Genomic DNA, 13,879 nt, shown 5'->3' on the forward strand with positions numbered 1-13,879 from the left:
TAACCCAGGGCCATATGTGTTCAACGTTTTTTTCGGGCCAAGACCCCCAAACTGACCGTTAAAGGGACTGGGGACCCCTCTCTTAAATTCAGTGTATCAATGTGTGTTTCTACTTCTGCAGGATATAGAATTTATTTATGTACTCTTATAAAGTTCTGTGAAGAATGAAAGTTGTGATAGTGTGCAATGGCATGCAAGTTTAGGGGCAATTAAAAAAAAAAAAAGTATCAACAAATATGTCTAATCAAACACATTTTTATGACCCCCGTGCTGAGCCTTTGAGGCGCCGCTGGGTGTCATTTTGAACATCCTTGTTCTATACGCACTATAATGCATGATTGATTGATGTTACTTCCTACTGAGTCACCCATGATAAGCAAGGCAAGACACGTTTATTTACACAGCGAATTTATTATTTAGTGATAATGATAGTAGCCTACCTTTATGTTGAGATATTTTAATATGAGGAATGGCCTAGACAAATCAATAAAATATAACTGCACAATAGCAGAAGAGCAATATATTTTTGGACATTGTTCACGCTTAATGATATTTTGGTATGTGTGTTAATAATTTAACCTACATAATACCTACATAAGTAGTTTTTTTCTTCTTTTTTTATCATACACAGTACTTTTTTTTTTAGTAACCAAGAAAAACATCCATTGTGGGCTCCTTTAAACTGAGTAATAATTTTAAGACAATGTCAGACGTGTTCTAATAAACACGTACTGTATAATGATCCATTGACAGCATTCATGCATAATTCATAAGTATCCCTTGAGCTCATGTCACAATCAGATTTGATCAGACCTCGTTCTCTAAACCCCGGTTTCAACATAACTACAACATGCGGGAAATAAAGCTCACTTTCTTCTGCAACTAAGAACCTTATAAATTATTTCCCAACGTTTCTTACTCATAAGCTGGAGAGCGCAGCCAGAGTTAAAGGACCAACTAATAGACTTTGGAATGTGGTCAGACCTGCAGGCAGCTAGTGTAAGTAAAACAGTATGTACAAGTTACCTTTGACCTGAGCCAGACAGTTAATGGAGAGTGACTGGAAAAAATGCTGTGAAAAATGAGTCAACGGCCTGTTTTATTATTTGTTTTGGTAACTGTCTTCCGGACTCATATTGATGGGAAATATGACGTACAGGGTTGTCTTTCTGGTTCTACTACCACCAACCATCCACATATATCTCACACATTTGGCATTCATCATCTTGAGAGGGCAGAGAAAAGTAGAATTTTTGACACATTTAAGAGAATTTCACAAAATATCCCCAAATAGACAAAATAGACTATATTTTGTACAATAAAAATACCATGATGTGTTTCTGCTAAGAACAAAAAGTAGTAATATGATACGAGCTGACTGTCAGACAAATCCAAATGCTGCAGTTTGGCTAAATATACTTTATCATTTGTGCATCCATTTGTTTGCTGGCAGATTGTTCTTTTCTTTTGGCCTGAACTCTCGTGAAGCTCATCAGTGAGAATAACTTCTGTGTGGAGTCAACAAGTATACACACAGACACTGTGTTAATATATGAGTCACTGTAAGAGCCAAAAGCCATGTTTTTGGATTAGAAGCAAACAATTATTGGCTGTATTATACTGTATGTCTATGGTTTTTCAATGCTGCCAAAGAAGTAGCCTCGGGTATCCTAACAATTTGCCTTGGTAATGAAATGATTAATGCATGAACCACTGAGATACTGTATAATATGATCTAAACAGCAATAGTTTTCAAGGCGGGAAACAACTTACAAAACATTTCAAAACCATTGTGATGCATGTATTTTTTCCCCACAAAATGACACTTTCAAAGCCTCAATAACCAGCGCACATGATTATGAAAATGGCTTTTTTTCCTTTTCAATTGTACACTGGTGTTATGCAGGCTAATTATTATCTTACAAATTAACTTTAGTAATCACTGAGAATATGTTTTAAAGCCGTTTCAGTTGTGTAAAAGTCTGTGTTTTGTTTTATGCAGCTAAAATTAATTCTGAAGATGTGACAGGTCTCTGCTCAATGTTCAAATTCAACCTGAAAACAGCTGTTATCTGCACTCTTCGCCTTTACATAATTTTATAATGAAATTTTTTGTTCAATTGATTATTTTCGCCATGTAATTTCATGTAGATAAATCACTGAAGCTGCTCCTCTGTCTGGTAAAGGTGGCATGCATCGGGGATTATGATGGACAAGAGTTTGCTTAGAACTCTCCTTTCTGCCACGGAAGTGAGTGAGTCCAGTTCTGCGCCCACTTCCTGACAAGTCGGTTGAGCCGCGAGGTGTCCTTCTTGAAGATGCCTCCACAGCAGACCACTGTGTAGAAGAGGGCACTGGAGATGACAGCATGGTAAAACATCTTCAGCAGCTTCTAACAGATGTTAAAGGACCTTAGTCTCTGGATGAAATACAGCCTGCTCTGCCCCTTGAGGGAGAGCATGTCTTGGCAGACCAGTCCAATCTGTAGGTCCAGCTGTAGGCCCAGGTATTTATAGGTCTCCATTACCTCAACTGTCTACCTCGATGATGACCGGTTACAGCTGTGGCTGACTCCTCCTAAAGTCCCCCATCATCTCTTTAGTTTTTGTTGTGTTTAGCTGGAGGTGGTTAGCCCTGTACTCCTCCCTCTTGATGCACCCAACAATAGCAGTGTCATCAGAGTATTCTTATTGCCTGTAATGTGTAAACCATCCACCAGGGGGTGCTGCAGCACCCTCAGCACCCTGGGTTTCCACGGCCTTGACTGTCTCAGAGGTGCAGTCCCTCAGCCGTCTCCCAGTGAGGTGTTCTGTAATCCAGGTCACTAGCTGTAAAGTCCTCTCCCATCCTCGTCTGTCTGTCTGGCTGGATGGTGTTGAATATACTAGAAAAGTCAAAGAAGTTAATCTTAACCACGCAGTTGGCCTGAGAGAGACCTGTGGAGGAAGTACCACCTTATCCCAAACTGCAGAGGATCTAGAGCGTGGCTGACCTGAGATCTAAGATGGTGTAGCAGCAGTCATGCTCTGGTCTTCATCACATGATGTGAAGTAAGGGGAACTGGCTTGTTGTTGTTCAGCTCCTTGGGGTGTGGTTTCTTTGGAACAGGGACAATGCAGGGGGTCTTCCATTGTATGGGCACCTTCCTAGACGTAGCCTATATTTTCAATGTATTTCTGTCCTGTAAAGCACTTTTGAATTTCTTTCTGTACAAGTCGTGCTCTATTCTAAATGAACGTGCCTTGCCATAAGACACAATCCTCAATTACACTTCTTATTGGAGATGCTTACTGTACACATGCAAGTGCTCATAGCAAGTCATTTAATTTCTTTGTTTTGGTGCATGCAGTCAGTTGAACTTTTGTCATCCACTACATTATATGCATTTAGTCAGTAAACAACTGCTTGATTTACATTTGCGAGCATGAGAAGTGCTTGTCCCCTGTAGACCGGCTGTAATTAACCTGTTGTGATGACGTCTAATGAGAGCAGCAGTGACACGCTTTATTAGATTAGCACAGCCGTTGAGTGCAGCAGGCTACTTTATCTCTCCACAGGCCCGGGTGCACTTGTCCTCAAGCTGCGGGGAGGGGCCAAAGGCAGGCTGCTGCGGGAATGGCAACAAGTCTGCATGCAGGTGCCTTTGGGGAGCTGGAAGAATGCTGTTCATGCTACTTCAAGGTTGAGAAAATCTTGGAGCTCTTTGTCACAGATGTTTGCCCGGCTTTTAATTATTTTTTTTATACCCAATACTAAAGCAATAATTCGAGCTTTCTTTCTTTGTTTTTTTCTTTAAACGTACAAATACACACACAACCACCTGTTATGTTTAAAAATCTTATATATAAATACTTGTTTCTTAACAAGCTAAAGTTCATGTTCTGTTCATGACAAGATGTTTGTTGTGCGATTACAGGTAGACTACTGAAATTTGGTTTGCAAAGTCAATGCTTACACAGAATCATTCCAATGTCATTATACATTTTGGTAAATGCATGAATATAATTTGGGAAGCTAATCACAATGCTAGCATGCTTGACTGTATAATGCGGTAAGATCATGTATTCCAACATTATGTATGCAACACTCACTGGTGCGGTTAGCATATTAATGTTTGCTCATTAGCACAGTCTTGTATGAATATATAAGTTACCAAGGCACTGAGGCGTGAATCACACTTTTAAAACCACATTCCCAAACAAAAGGTTGTTTAATATTGTTTCAACTCTATATTTTGTGACAGTGATGAGTAAAAGTCATTTTTTGTGTGAGAGAATATTTGTGGAAAAGCTGTGTCGGTATTCACTATGAAACAACTGCGACAAATTTGCAAGAGTTATGCTTTTGAATTTTCATTACGTTCTCAGCTCAATTCCAAACTTCAGTCATATGCAAACTGTCTGGATTGAACTAAATCTGGACAAGCTTCTGACTCATGCTTTGCTTACACGCTACAGAACAAGAAGACCATGTCAGTGAGATTAGCTGATAGACAATGGTCAACACCATAATCATTCTTAACATAACATGAAGCACAGATAAAATACAAACACATAGCCACAAACAACCGACTCAGTGGTAGACAGTCACCCTCTCTGCGCACAGGAGTGCACGACTAGGATAAAAAGGAACTGTCAACGGCGGTCGGGACTTCACTTCACTTCTTCTCTCTTTCTGAAGTCACCAGATGGTTATACTTCTTTGTAACTATAGAACAACGACAATTAAAGCCTCATCTTTTCAGACAGCATCTATCTCCAGTTTATGCTTTGGCTATTTCCAAATATCTGTTCTCACGTGATTCAAAAGAGCCGATGTCCTAACAAAACTCAGAGAGCAGTCGTCTAAATGATGATGCGTTCTCAAACCATTGGGGTTCAAATCTGTCATGAGCAGTGGGGGACTTCCCTGTGATGCCTTGAACATAGATCACGACCCAGCTGGAGGGTTAGAGTATTTGTGATGTTAGGAGAGCGGTTTATTCAGATGAAGGCCTCGGCTCAGTGGTGCCACAGCTACTGAGCTAGAGGTCAGGTAAAGTGTCCAAGAGAGCGTTTGATATTCACCCGATGCAAATATGCTTTTTGTGCTTGTGATATTAGAACTTATACCACTGTGTGATATTGGGTGTACACTTCACTACACTTTCAGAGTTGTTGCACAGACTTACTGATTTGGTGTATATCGGAGTCTGCAGGATTGAGTTGGACTACCGTGGTGCATTTATACCAACGGTGAGACCTTAAAGCTATGCCCTCTAAAAGATAAACACGCATCCACTTACAGCTTCATCTGATGGATTATAAGAAAACATGCTGTGGAGGGTTCTCACTTGATCGAAATCATCTCGATATTCTAAGCATACCCCTGTCAGTAGAAATGAAAATCTGTTTGTGGCTGTCAGCTTGCCTCGAATGAGCGTAAACAGCTCGAGTCAGAGAGAGGGGGTCAAAGGTCAGGGCCGTGTGCAGACGTGATTGGATCTCGCAGCGGGCCAAGGTGAAAAGAGGAGTTCCATGGGATAGTGGAACAGTTATCTGAATAGAGAATATAAAGGACCGTGATTAGGGATTGTAATGCCCAGGACACAACTAAGCAATTTGGAGCCACATGTGCTAAAGAAAACAAAATAATGCTCAAGGACTGAACCAAATACCATCCACGCGGTTATTATGGACGTGTTTCTACAAGAAGAGATCTAAATAGAGGCATGAATGAGGTGCACTGAGCAGATTATTGATTATCTTTATGGATATCTCAGCACTAAAACTGTCAGTCCAGAGAAACCACAGTCGTCAATCGGATCTTTTAATAACACTGTCTCACAAATAATCCCTTAGATTTATATGGCACCTTTCAATAATACCTAAGCACTTTACATTGTGTTATTCCTTCTCTCCGCAGTCACACTCTGGTACTTTTAGGAAGCCAAACCTTATCCTTAAGCCTTTTATGTTACCTTCAAAATGCTTAATCTTAACCACCCACTGCAAAACACCCTAATGTCTAGGAGCTGGGACCCTCTGGTTTTAAGGCATCTGTTCTGTACCACCTAAGCCACCGTCGCCCAAACAGTTACAAAACATTTGAGAGGGATCCCGTGTAACTTTGCTCCGTCAACATGCTAAATCCAGTCAGCAGCGCACACCATAGAGCTAATAATGATTCTGTATTTATATAAATGAACTCATGCGCATTTTCTTTCCACTCCTCGTTTTATGCTAAAGAGTGTTGAATTTATGAAACAATAACATTAGCCCTAATCCAACAAAACCATTTGGCAAATAAATCATTATGCACGCTCTAGTCAATTACGGTAATTATGAGGCTCCCTTGAGTCTAGTGTGCGATGTCTGAACTAACCATAGCTCCCAATATTTTATTATCTCAGGGGGAGACTAATTAGCACCCAGGCAGGTACAAGTAAAAAAAACAAAAAAACAAACAACAAAACTCAAACACCCTGTTCAAAGGCCCTATACCTGTTTTCTTCCCCCCTTAACAGGTTTTGTCCTTCAGACATTCAGAAAAAACACCTTTGTGCACTGTGCATCTAATTACAAAGTCTTTTTATCTATCACAAACTAGCCATTAGCTGTTGTTAGCGTTACAATAAAGCTCTGCCTGTGCACATGACAGGTTTGAACGCTTTTGAAAATATGACTTATTTGAATTGGCGATAATTCTCATTTTATTTCAGTGAAGCAGCAAGATAAGGAGGAAATGTTGGGCAGAAAAGTAATGTGTATTTGAATGTTTAAGCTACTGACAGGAAGTGACTTAGATAGAGGTAAAGTTGACTCACTCATTCCCCATTGACATAACATGGTCGGCACGGCAACTGTTTACAATTGTTCGCATCACTTCCTGTCAGTGTCCGATACGGAAGTGAAACCATAAACATCACACACAATGTCAAACTAAAGAAAGCGCTGTACATTTTTTGGGGCAAAAGCTTAAATCTAATTGTGTTATCTATGTTCTAGCAAAAAACTGTAAACTTATGTGTCATATGCACTTTAACCGTTCCTTGAAAATTGTGAAATGTGATCATGAACTTAGGAACATGAAGTTAGGAATAAGAAATTAGCAATTTTACACTCTCTCCTTATAAAAAAAAATCTGATGTAGCGCCTTTAAAGGGGGGGGGGGGGGGGGGTATTATGCAAAATGGACTTTTTCAAGTTTTACATCATGTTATTATGTCACTCCCTCATTAAAAACATGCCTGAAGTGTTGCCGTGGCACATTCACGTATTTTTGAGTAATCTGTACAAACTCTGATGGCAGCCATTTTAGGGATAGGTTTGCCTGAGTCCTCCTAGGAACGCCCCCACCTCCTGGAGACGCCTCCGAGCTTTCGTCACCAGCCGAGTAACCAACCACTGCTCCTCAGCAGAACCCCCTCCCCACTGATGCCACAGACAGCGTGTGGAGGGGGCGTGTCGGAAAGGGTCAGAGGTTCTTAAAGAGACAGAGGCCTATTTCAAGACATTCGCTACAGCCATTTTGAGAGAGCAATTTTATACAAGGCAGTTATTCTAATATACTGCATTTACAGACCAACAGAAGGTTTGGTCATCATTGTAGTGTGATATAAACTGGTGCTATGTGATTGAAAAAAAGCATAATACCCCCTCTTTAATTGAAATGCAATCTAGCTGTCCAATACATTTCTTCAGCCATTTCAAATACTGCAGTCTATCATTGTTATTATTCAGTCAACAGTCCGGCTGATTCAAAAAACATAATGCATTCATGAGTTATTTGTGAGCATTTGTGACTGATCTAACTTTAAAGTAGGACATATCTTTCTGCGTAATATGAGTTATGTTGCCGTTTCCCCAACCTGCTTCAGATGTGTTTCCTCTATACATGTTTATCCACATCCAAGTCTACATTCTTCCTACATGCTATTTTTTATTTTATTTTCCCCCCTTCTGGGTGGGGGGGTGTCCTGAATACAATTTTCAATCCAAAGCACCTTCAAACAGTGAATTCCTTTTGGTCTGCCTGTGTGCAAAGACTAACAAAAGCGCACATTTGTAACATGCAATCCAGATGCAACGCGCACACACCCACACGCACACACACACACACACACACACACACACACACACACACACACACACACACACACACACACACACACACACACACACACACACACACACACACACACACGCACACACACACACACACACACACACACACACACACACACACGCATACGCACACGCACACACCCGCCTCGCGCTCTCCCCCCGCTGATAGATGGCAGCTCATTGTCATTCTGGTCATGAACACAAGATGGCATACTTGATGTTATCATGTTGCTACGCTGCTCCACAGGGCCCACTGAGGGGGTACGCTCAATAGCTCTTGCATCAGTGCACCAAATCCAACAACAGGCTTTCATTCCTGCTCAAGTCAGCGAGCAAATAATTCTCTCAAAATCAAAATAAATTAATAAATAAATAACAAAAAAAAGTTCCCCAATCCCAATGGAGGGCCTGGTGCATTTAGACTCCCATGTTACATAATGTTGTGAATGTAAAGCAGCTGGAGTGGACTGGTTAAGCAGGGGAGTCAATGCCAGGCCCCGGTATGTTACTTGAGTGTGTGTGTTCGTGTGTGTGTTCGTGCGTGTGGTGTGTGGAGGCGTCTGTAGGGGGGGGAGTGAGCGGGGGATGGAGGGAGGGGTGCCATAAGTTTGTGTGATGCCATGTGCAATCTATTCCGTTCAAACGCCCACACACGGGCAAACTAAAAAACTCCAGTAAGTAACAGTTATGCACAAGCAAAAGCTATTCATCTATTCAGCTTCCAGAGGCAAAGCGGTTCACTGCCAACCGGTTATTACAATTATTATTATTATCACGCAGCCGGGGCTGTAGTCAGAGGGTTAACATGGGTGTATACGGAGCCATTTCCTGAAATTGGCGACACAGGGTTTAAGACGTGTTTTAATGCAGATTAATGATACTAGTGTTGGTTCATTTGCCGAAAGCTATTTGTTTCCATTCAAAGTGATATTAATGTGCTTGATATAATTGGAAACAAAAGCTTAAAGACAATTTGTAGTCATAGCATTTCGTTCACAAAAGAGAGATAAATGGTCAATATTAATCCAGCGGGATAACATAATCGAAATGTTCCTTTTGCAACAAAGCATTTGCTAAAAAAAAAAAAAAAAAAGCATTGCTTGCACTTGGAGGTTCTAAGCTTTATTTATTTTTACTTAGAAGCGATTCATTTTAATTTGCTTTTTCTTTTCTCTGTTTTTGACATTGCTTAGTCCACCTTAGGTCTATTTTAGTGGCTATTCAGGCCTGGTTTAGCCCTGATTCGATCTGGATTCAGGCCTGGTGGTACATGGAAGGTCAAATACTTTCACAGAGGAAATCAGTTGTCACTTCTCCACAAAAAAACAAACACATCCAGGCTGCATGTAAAATGTGTATACAAGATGTAATTGTAGTTCAGATGACTGATTTCATCCCGTAGTTAATCAGGTGAAATGCGTGTTCTTCCATGAATGTGACACTTCTCCGAATCATTGCAGCAAAAGACTGAGACGCTGTAACCCGGGATGTTCCGCACTGTGGCTTTAAAGCACCTTGCACGTCCCCATTCACTCCGCTCTCGTTCCCCGGCACTTGTCACTGCTGCTTAACCCCTCTCATGCACAGAATGTTCACGCGAGCACCACCGGAGCGGAGGAGCGTGTGACCGTGCAGCTGCGCCCTCCTGTCTGCGACGCATCTGCCTGTAGCCTATAACCTGCCCCACCTGCCCCGCGCAAACTGGGTCTCGGGACGGGGAGGAGGAGGAGGGGGGGTGGAGGAGTGGGGGGTGTGAGTGTCTCCAGCTGTGCGCGTGGGTGTAGGCAGGGGGTAGAGAGCCCCGCGTCTGCAGACACCTCCGCTGTCACTGCGGGTTACCTGCTGACCACCTCATCGCAGAAGTGTGGGCGCGTGCGCGGAGGCCTGTGGATTTGTGGACGCACATGCACGGATGTCCCAGAGCGTGGGGTGGGGGTTGGGGGGGGGGGGGGGGAGTCTTCACACCTCTGGATTTAAACACAGGCCGATAGACACACCAGCGCGTCAGGGCCACTGCAGGCGCACGGTGGGGGGAAATGGGTCAAAGACAACAAGCTGTCCTGTCCATTTGAGGGCCGAATGCCTGTCTATTTTAGTTTATTTGGTGTCTCGTTTAGGCTGCAGTGAGTTCAGGAAGTATTGATATCGCATATTCTAATGTACTTACGCGAAAGTCAGATATTGAAATTATTAGAGGCAGTGGAACGGTTTTTTTTTTGTTGGTGTTTCTACCAAATGTGTGCTTATATATTATTCAAAACTTTGACATTTGTATTCCCATTGTTGCTTATTACTGTGGAGTTATCATTGTGAAAGCCATAGTAAATCCTACATTTTTTTTTATTGAACAGTTATAAACATTTATGCCAGGGGTTAAACAAAAAATGAAATAGTAAAGAAATAATAAAAAAAAGACAAAAATGACAGAGGCAGCCCTTAGCAGCAGCACCCAAAAAAGGTTAAAGCATCAAGAGTCTTAATAGCTTTGGGGTTTGAAGAGGAACGTATTGATTCTTTATTTTGCATCATTTCGAGCAAGTAGATGTTTAAAATCCTAAAAAAATGGGAAGTGTGATTCAGACGGCAATGCGTCATTGAAGGGGGCGTGGCTTCGCCGAGGGGGAAAACAGAATCTTTTGGGAAACACAATTTTTCACTCTTTTTAGCCATTTTCTGGTGGAAAATTAACTTATCTGTCACACACAAATAACGTCAAGTGTAAATCAGGCCCATATGGATATATTCTCACAGCAGATTGTTCAGTAGAAGCGAAATATCTGCAGTCGTAGCGAGCGCTAGCTAGCCGTTAGCATTAGCACATTGCTAACAGGAAGCATCCTGTTAGCTTTCTCCGTTATTTATGTATTTATGGGCTGTTGAACCACTTTGCTCCTCTCCGTGTCTTTGTATCTTTATTTAGTTTGTTAAGGTAGTTTTTGAATAATTAGAGAAAGTTTGTTTGTTTTCCCCCTTAACTGTTTTCAAACATGACCATGTGGGCGATTCCTGAGATGCCGTCTGTATCTATAGCAAACGTAAGCCTAAAATAAAGGGGGAAAAAGCTGCCATGAAATGATTACAAGCAAATGCGTATTTCTTTTCTGTAGAGGCTACAAAAAACTTATGTGAATGCAAAACCTTATTCAAAAAAATAAACCCAAGCAAAACAATGCGTTGCAGTCTATCACCTCTGTCTTGAAAATATGGTAATTCGATCCACTTGAAATGAATGTTCCCATAGAGGAACATTTCTTTGTCTGACGCAGGGGATGACATCACGGTGTCCATTGGTCACTAATGCGACCATTAGCCTGCATGACTCATTGAAACGCTCTAATAATGGGTAAATTAACTTTGATTTGGGTTTCTTCTTTTTAGAAATGGGTAGAAATGAGGCACACAGGGTCAGTGCGTCGACCTTGTTGGGAAGACCAAAATCACAAATTATGAATAAAACAATAAAGAAAGTGACTGTTCATTCAGCATCATGTTAATGTGCAGACTGCCATACTATTGTGCTCACACTCTACAAAGATTGCAAATGTGTATAGCCTAATCCTTTAGCTCAACGTATTATAAGAGGATAAAATAGATGAAAACAGGTCTCCAGTTCCCCTCTCTAAAGATGAACCTGATCATTATTTTGTTGTGAAAGGATTCCCAAACCTGCCATATTCATCTTATGACTCATATTCTTTTCAACTGACCAACAGCACATATTTTCAAATATTGTCACCACTTTTGCATGTATATATTTTTTTAAACATCAAATGATCACCAGTTGATCAATGGAGAGACTACTCTAAATTCAACGGAAAACAGATAATCACCAAAACACATTACAGTTATTCCACTACAGTTTCACAGGCTTGTTACGGCACCCCTCTGAACTAATGAACAAAACATTACAAAGTTCTGAATCATTTCTTATTATAAAGTGTCCAGGAACATGAAAATTATAGTCTGTCAAGATAACTATTTCAGGGAAGCTCTTAAATCTTGCATCATTCAGAAAAATACTTGGAGACTTCTCTCACATTGACAGAGTTTAGTGCTTCGCTTGGTAACTTGGCAGAAGGTGGCGCTGTTTGTCAGTCTTCTGTGTGATTTTATTATTTATTTTTGTTCATGTCTTCTTAGTCGGAAAAGCAGCCTTGTTTGTTTTGGTGGGGACAGACCATGCTTTTCTCTGACTGTGTAATCCCCTCGTCAATTGTGCCCATCAGAACTTACAGAGATAAGGTCCCAGACTAACAGTGTTTGTAAAGAAAAGGAAAAGTGCATTGGTTGGCCAGGCTAGGACATATGCTGCATGATTTTTTCAACACTATTGATGGATGACGAGATGATGAGAATCAAAGCACAAAATTAAATCTATCTATTTGCAATGACTAGATGTATTTAGCAATGCTCTCTGTACGCACAAAGTAAATGCGTGTAGTTTCTCCTTCCATCACTTCTTAAATTTCTAAACCTACTCCCGTCTCATCTAGACTCATTCCACTCATTTCAGGCACAACGTTCTGTCCTTTCAGTTCCCTTGAGTGATTTTCTGACCCCTGACTTGGGCTGCCCAGTGTAATGTTACTTTCAATTCAATCTGACACCTTTATAGCCACACTCCAAATACAGAAGTTCAGCCTCAATTTGAATGTGTGTACACCATTCAACAGCATGCACATTGCACACAGCCCACTTCACCTTCAGCCATAACAGATGCTATTAAGGCGGTCTCTATACAGCAATGAGAAGACCCAAGGTTTTTTGTGCTATGAACACATTACATACAAAGCGGAACATTTGCAAAGGAAATGTTCAGCTTAATAAAAAACAAAAAAGGTCGATTTTGAGGTGACTTTATTGGCTTCTGGAACCAAAAGAATACACAATTCTCAAAGTCAATTAGAAATAAGTGCAGCATGAGTAATTAGAAAAAATCCCAGTCTTCCATTTGAAAATGTCATAATGTTTGTTATTGCAAGGAGAATTGGGCACAGTGCTGATATAAAGTCAAAGCCGTTGTGTGAGAACAATGGAAAATGGAGTAATTAGCAGAAAGCAAAAAGTATTTTTAATTGAAATAAATGTGTTGTTTTTGAGAAAATGCCTCTTTTTAGTCTTGTGGCAAAAGGTTAAAGGAATAGGCCACCGTTTTTACATACTGAGATATGCTCTTACCTCACTTTAGCCGAGTTAATATATCCCCGTCTGGTCTTTGTCCGTGCGCTCTGTCACGCAAACGGAGCACATACGCAGCCTCTCCCACATGTCACATAGCTCCAAAAAAGCCCCCCCTTTTTATTTGCTTATAAAATCGACATGTTACATTTCTGTGTAAATATACTTCGCATGAAAACACTTCACGTAACTTTATTTAAATAGGGAACACGTGGAAGAGCTTGGTAGCTTCTATCGTGAGCTTTTTTGGAGCTATATGACATGTGGGAGAGGCTGCGTATGTGCTCCGTTTGCGTGACAGAGCGCACGGACAAAGACCAGACGGGGATATATTAACTCGGCTAAAGTGAGGTAAGAGCATATCTCAGTATGTAAAAACGGTGGCCTATTCCTTTAAGGCCAAGTGCAAAATCAACTTTTGACAATGCAAACACAGTGTTGTATTCTCGTCAAACTCTCGTCACTTGGACTTTTTCTTCATTTGTGCGTGTTCTCTCCAAACACATGCCTGTTTATGCGTCATGCCTTCAGGTTCTTCTAGTCATACCAGTTAACTGGTCTTCCCCAGTGTAGGCTGAAATGAACATATAAAACTC

General features: G+C 41.0%; 1 long non-coding RNA gene across 1 annotated transcript in view; it reads left to right on the top strand.

The window, feature by feature from the left end:
• The window catches only part of LOC306968526, a 266,351-nt gene that overhangs the window by 90,641 nt on the left and 161,831 nt on the right, over positions 1-13,879 (top strand). The window lies entirely within an intron of this gene.

This window comes from Gobius niger, assembly GCF_951799975.1.
Source record: "Gobius niger genome assembly, chromosome: 10".
Lineage (NCBI taxonomy): Eukaryota > Metazoa > Chordata > Actinopteri > Gobiiformes > Gobiidae > Gobius > Gobius niger.